Source organism: Mycetomoellerius zeteki, unplaced genomic scaffold (genome assembly GCF_001594055.1).
Source record: "Mycetomoellerius zeteki isolate Tzet28-1 unplaced genomic scaffold, Tzet1.0 scaffold62, whole genome shotgun sequence".
In the NCBI taxonomy this organism is placed as follows: Eukaryota; Metazoa; Arthropoda; class Insecta; order Hymenoptera; family Formicidae; genus Mycetomoellerius; species Mycetomoellerius zeteki.
The window spans coordinates 2,546,840-2,553,249 of NW_017257632.1; positions in this window are offsets into that span (position 1 = coordinate 2,546,840).

Consider the following 6,410-nt stretch of genomic DNA (forward strand, 5'->3'; position numbering starts at 1 on the left):
CTCTTCCGTCGCGCCGCGCCGCGCCGGCCGGCGCCGCAGTCTCCCTCCTTATCCCCACTACGTGCGTCGAGCGCGCGTGCGGTCGACGCATCAATTACGTTTGAATCAGAGCCGACACACACGACTCGGTCTCGAAAAATTTTGCTCGTCCAGGATGCGCGCGTTCCCTTTCTTTGATTATATGTTAGTTTTGAAGAGAAGAGAGAGAGAGAGAGATTCTTTTTGGGAAATAATATTTATACTTTTACAGTGGAATTATTTCTTAAGTTGAATTGAAAATTATTAAAAAAGAGAGTTAGCTAAAAAGATATTGTTATATAAACAGAGGAGTCGGTAAAATACACATTTTATATAATATTATTTTCAATACGATCGATCCCTAATTGAGGGAATGGACGGAATAAAGGCACAATTCTACTTCGGCCCTTTTTCTAGCAATTAGCTTTTTCATGTAATATTGATCGTAATAGAAAAGTATTGTAACATGTAACTTCTTAAAGACATTACATAAATTCATTCGATACTGTACTCATTTGTGTATAATAAAAAAGTAGCAAGTTATTTTAATTTTTATTAATATCAAGATTTTACAATTAGACCTTTATTCCACCCATTCCCTTAATTATAATTATATAGTTCTTAAAATACTTAGATTAGCATTAAATTACTAATATCTTTCTAAGATATTATGTATTAAATTGACAAGCAATTTAATAATTTTCATATTCATATTGGCATCAAAATTATTAAATTGCTTGTTAATTATTTAATATGTGATACTACTACTCTGTTATACTGTTCACGATTGCGTTCCAAGAAAAAGAAATTTCGGCACACTGTTTAAAGAATTGGAAAAGCATGCAAATTCACACCGAAATATTTAAGCACTAACATGCTTTGTAGAGGTCATCCGCTTTGATCGAATATAGAATTTTTTTATTCAAGATTATATTTATTCTCATCACAGTCCAAATTCGTATTATAATTGTTTATAAGTAACTATACTTCTGAAAATATTTATAATTCCTCCTTTCTCTCTCTCTCTCTCTCTGTCTTTCTTTCTTTTTTTCTGAACAAAATCTACCAGGAAATATATTGATAGTACGTATGTGAAATGGTTTGGAAAACAAGTTACCCACTCAAAATGAGCTTCAATGATGCGTAAACGTTTTAGAAAAAAATATTTCCAATAGAGGTATTGTATCTATTGATGGACTAGCAGGAGAATTTTTGTCTAAAATCCAACTAAGCGACGGTAAATATTTTAATGTGATTCGCATATAAATAGTTGCAATATATAAAATAATTGTATTACTCTTTCTCAACTGTAAGCATACAAATTAATGTCAACACTCGTAGGCGTAGTCAAAAGGAGTAAGGGGTCTTGGTGTCTCTTAAATCTTATGAACATAAATAATTAAAATCGCTTAAACAGACTATGCTTAATGATTAGTTAATTAAATATATGTGATTTGTAATTTATATATATTTGCTGGTAATTCATTAAAAATAATCATATAAAACAAAACAAATCTAGTAGATATCCAATTCATATCACTCGACTATTCCACGGGTTCAAAAGTCCCACGTGTCTAATTTATTCCTTCCCTCTCCCTTAAACAAAATCCTGGCTACGTCCATGTCAACACTCAAACTATCAACATTATATACAATATTATCGATTAAATACGCAGTGTATTTTATGATCTTACATTTGTGATCTTATATTCAATTTATAATTCATTAATAACCATAAGCGAATAAAGAGCAGATGTATAACTATATTTCTGGCATCTACAAATACAAATGAAAGCTTACTTTTTCTTCATATATATATTTTCGAAAAGGACTCTTATAAGGGCTTCTAGTTATGTTATATATATACATATATATATATAAATTATCTTATTATAGCATCTCGATTGAAGGCTGAGTTGAATGGCTCAGGTACGCGTTTAGATGCAACAATGTTGAACGTAGAATGAATGGACGGATCGGTGAATGAACGTACCGGACGCACGCATATGGAGAAGGGGGAGAGAGAGAGCTTCGGATTCCATTCCCATTCCGATCCCAGTCCCATTCTCATTCCCTCAACCCTTCCGATGCGTCTTGTGCCATGAACGAACAACGAGATCGGAATCCATAAAGAGTCCTCCCGTAACTCATTGAACTCCGTCAAACCGCGTTTCCTTTATAATCCTGTTGTATGGTAAAAATAATCGAAAAATAAATAATACTGTTTTTTAATTAAATCTGTCCTCTCAGGAAGCTTAATGCATGATTCAGATGCTGTTTTGTGGCTTACAGAAGATCATATTAAGATTAGCAGACACGAAACTTGTCGTTGGTTCGAGATAGCTCTGCACAGTTGAATATTTTATCTCCTTTCTAAAAGAGGAAAGTAACGAGTTCATCGGGAATCTTGTCTTGGGACGAGGATTCTATCGTTCCTAGATTAACATCTTTTTCGAAAAGAAATCTCGAGTATTTCTTAGAAAAATAATTTAGGAAGCGCGCGCGCGTGGATCGTTAGTATTCAATGGAGAATTACAATAGTTTGCTAAATTTGAATTTCAAACTTGATATTCACAGGGCTAGGCATGTATTTGAAATACTTTTATTTAAAATACTATTTACAATACAAGCGTATTTTGTATTTTTTATTTCAGCGAATCACATAAAAGTATTATTTTTGTATTTAAAATCGAAAGGTTGAAAGATTTTTGTACTTTGTAATTGAAATAATAAGGTTGATTGTTAATATTAGTATTTGAAATACAAAATACTTTCAATCTTTTGTTATTAATATCAAGATACAAAATACAAAATATTTTCATATACTCTGAAAAAACACAAAATACAAAATATATTTGTCTTACCAATACTGTTTTTCAAATAAAAATATTTCAAATACATGCCCAGCCCTGGATATTCATCAGAGATAGGCTCCTTATATTCGCGATAATGGAAAAGACATATACAAAATAATTCATCATGATGTTAATGACCATAGGAGTGCTGACGATCGTCATTTTCGTCATGTTGCACTTAGCAACAAGCTGCGTTCTCAACAGTTTCTCTGCGGTGGTCTCGACAATAGGATTTTTCCTGGTTCCTCGGCGGAACCCGATGAGACTACAAAGTGCTGGATTCGTAAGAAAAGGTAGGAGACTGAAAACACAAACGGTCGCGCGCGGTAACAGGTTACAGACTTGTAGGATGAATGGTGACCTTTTTTTCGCATGGAACTAACTGCCAAAGGGCGACAGTGTGGTTGAACGTTTGCAATGTACGAATTTTCTTGGAATGTTCATTCTTCGTGGTTGGCCAACACTACGAAAAATCGTCACGATATATTCAGTCTTATATTTTCATGTTTAAACCTGCGCGAGCTTAAGATTCTGGTCAAGTTAGATGTTTATCGTGACGTTCTTGTCTTTGTATTTTGGTACCGTTGTCCTTTATTGAGATTGCACGTTTGTCTGTCGCTGCTAATCAAATAAATAATGCATCAAACCTTGTAATCCGTGAAAGTCACGCAATTTATCTTTATGGCAACCTATATTTATGAGTCGAGAAAATAAGTTACATTGTAATAAAAAGGTTGTTATTTATTTCTTCGTGCTTTATTCACACGATGTAACAATTTGCGTTATTTATAAACTCGTTTATTTTCTAATTTATTAATTTTTAAGATACAAGGTCGCGTTATTTAAAATATACAAAAGATATCCGTTGCTGAATCATTTAATTACGTTGCAGATTTCACGGATTACAACGAAAGACTATCGGCTTAATTATCCGACTGATTATTGCACTTAAGCGACAGCCGCTAATTGCAATGCCTTTGTCTCGTTGCATCGCCATCATTATCGTCGCGTGTTTCTATCGTCATCATTATCTAAATAAAGTGAGAGACATTGTTCTTAATGCTGTGAATAATAGCAACCACTGAAACGTTAATAATAAGCAATTGTATATGCGAATAGCCTCTAAATTAAGCTTCAAACATGCGGCATTATTAATTTTAAATACATAATAATACAAATATAGTCGCGTAAATTCAGATGTTACTTCTAATGAAGTCACAATAAAGAATTGCCGTTTATCTTGAGTACCTATATCTATTTCAATCGACAGTATATATAAAATTAAGCGCGTTTTTAAAATTGATTTGTCTTTATTAACGTTTAAAATTTTCTTGAATAAATTTTTAATAAATAAAATAACTTTTGAAATTCAATGATATGTTACGCCAAATTCGTTGGGTGTTCAAAAACTTGCAAATTGATAGAGCTGTTCTTTTCATTTGCTAGCGCATTAAAAGAATTTAAATAACCCTATGTGGGAGAAAGAATTACGTCATTGTAACAGGAAATTTCGAGAAAAGGATGTTTCGTGAAGGCTGAGAGCACGCGGGTGGCATCTTGGATGACGAAGTTCCGGCGATGGCATGCCGTGCCTACCACGAGCACCTGCTACTTATTTTCTCTCATTTTTACCTTCTTTTTTTCCGCTTCCTCTCTTGCCTCTTTCGTTTCCTCTCTTAACTCCCATTAAACGTCGTTCGTCTTCGGCAGGTCGGCTACCGCCCGAAATGAAAGAGTAGGTGTTTGCTAAGGAATTTCTGAGATCGATGACGGGTCTGCACCGGTAACTCGGAAACCTAATTTTTGTCGGCGTAATAGTGCCCGGCCTTTGTGCCTCCAGCGCATAAAAATCTGCGAGTAACGATGACCATTTTGCTTGACGAGCCACATTAGCGCAACGAACGATGGACTTCTTTGATATTTTTAAGCCTGAACATTATTGTTCTTGGGAATTAACCGCTTTAACATTTGTGTTAAATTGCTGAAAAACGAAGGAAAAATTATAATTTGTTTAATATGTTATGAATACTATAGCGGGACGACTTAGTGACATAATTTTAAAACAGTCAATTTCAAATTTTGCATTATATATATAATTACTATGTTCATACACTGAAAAAAGTGCATGTAATTTTACATGAAAATTACATGTTCATGACTGGAAAATTGCCTAAATATGATTGGAAATTTACAATTTCCAGTAAATTTCCAAGCATATTTATATAATTTATATAATTTTCCAGTCATATACATGTAATTTCCATGTAAAATTACATGCATTTTTTTCAGTGTATGTATAAAATGTGTTTCCTATAAAATTTAAAAAAGTATTGAAATAAATCGTAAATAATTTTATGTATATAAGAGAGAGATAGAGAGAGAGAAAGAGAGAGATAGAGAGAGAGAAAGAGAGAGAGAGAGAGAGAGAGAAGAGGCATTAAGTATTAGAAATATGAAATCTGTAGGATTGTTTTCAGACATTGAAAGAACTAAAGCATAGAAATTATTTTTCTGACATCCAATCATCCTTCTCTTATTCTTTAAATCAATTAAAGAATTTGGATCGATATCAAAGCATTTATAAAATCAAGATTTTGTAAAGAATAATCTCAAATTTATAAAATAATCTAAAATAAAATCAACATTCTGTAATTTACCTTACAATTAAAAAACCAGCTTATAGCATCAAAATAGATGCTTGTTATAACGCTCTTATCATAACGCGGAACACGAGCTGCTACTTCGATATTTGGTTTATCAACGTGTCATCGCGGACTTACTTAATTATGAAACTTAACTAGAACGATGTAAACTGATCGGCCCTGCAAGGCTCCGAGCCGCGCCACTTTGGGCTCGCATGGCATCTGTTGCGCGCGCTCCAACGAGCCTTATCTAAATTGTTTTGGCGCCCTCCGGGTCCCATTATGACTGCAAGATTGAAATAATCAGATCGGACGAGTTTGTGCCCAATTATACGCGTGCCATAGCGAGCCGTGGGCCTTGGGGTCTCACGAGGGTTAGAAGTGGACGTGGGCAGGCCAAGGTCTAATTCAGAGGCCTCACGGCTTCCACCTGGCCAACGTGTTCTCATTATTTCTGAATCAGGCCTATACGCTCGGCGCATATTTGTGTACTCCATAAAATAAAGAAACATTATCCGGATAAGGCTGTGCTCAGAACTTGCATGTACAGGGTGTCCCGTAGAATCCGATAAAATACGATAGGATTCATATTCGATCAATCGTAATGCTCGCGAGATCAATGATAGAAAATGATATAAAGTTATAGAAAACGATACAAATTTATAAAAATCCTATCGTTCTCAATCATTCTGTATCAACTTTTTTTTATCAGAGATGCTCCAACATGCGCTAATCATAGCTCCTACTCACTCCAACGAGCGCGTTTGAGTGAGTTGGAGCTTATTGGAGCATATAAGCGCATGCGACACTAACAAGCCTTCAATCTTTGTTTAATTGTCAATGTTTATATATACTTTAGTATTTAATTGCGTCTGTCACATGAGAGCGAAAGATA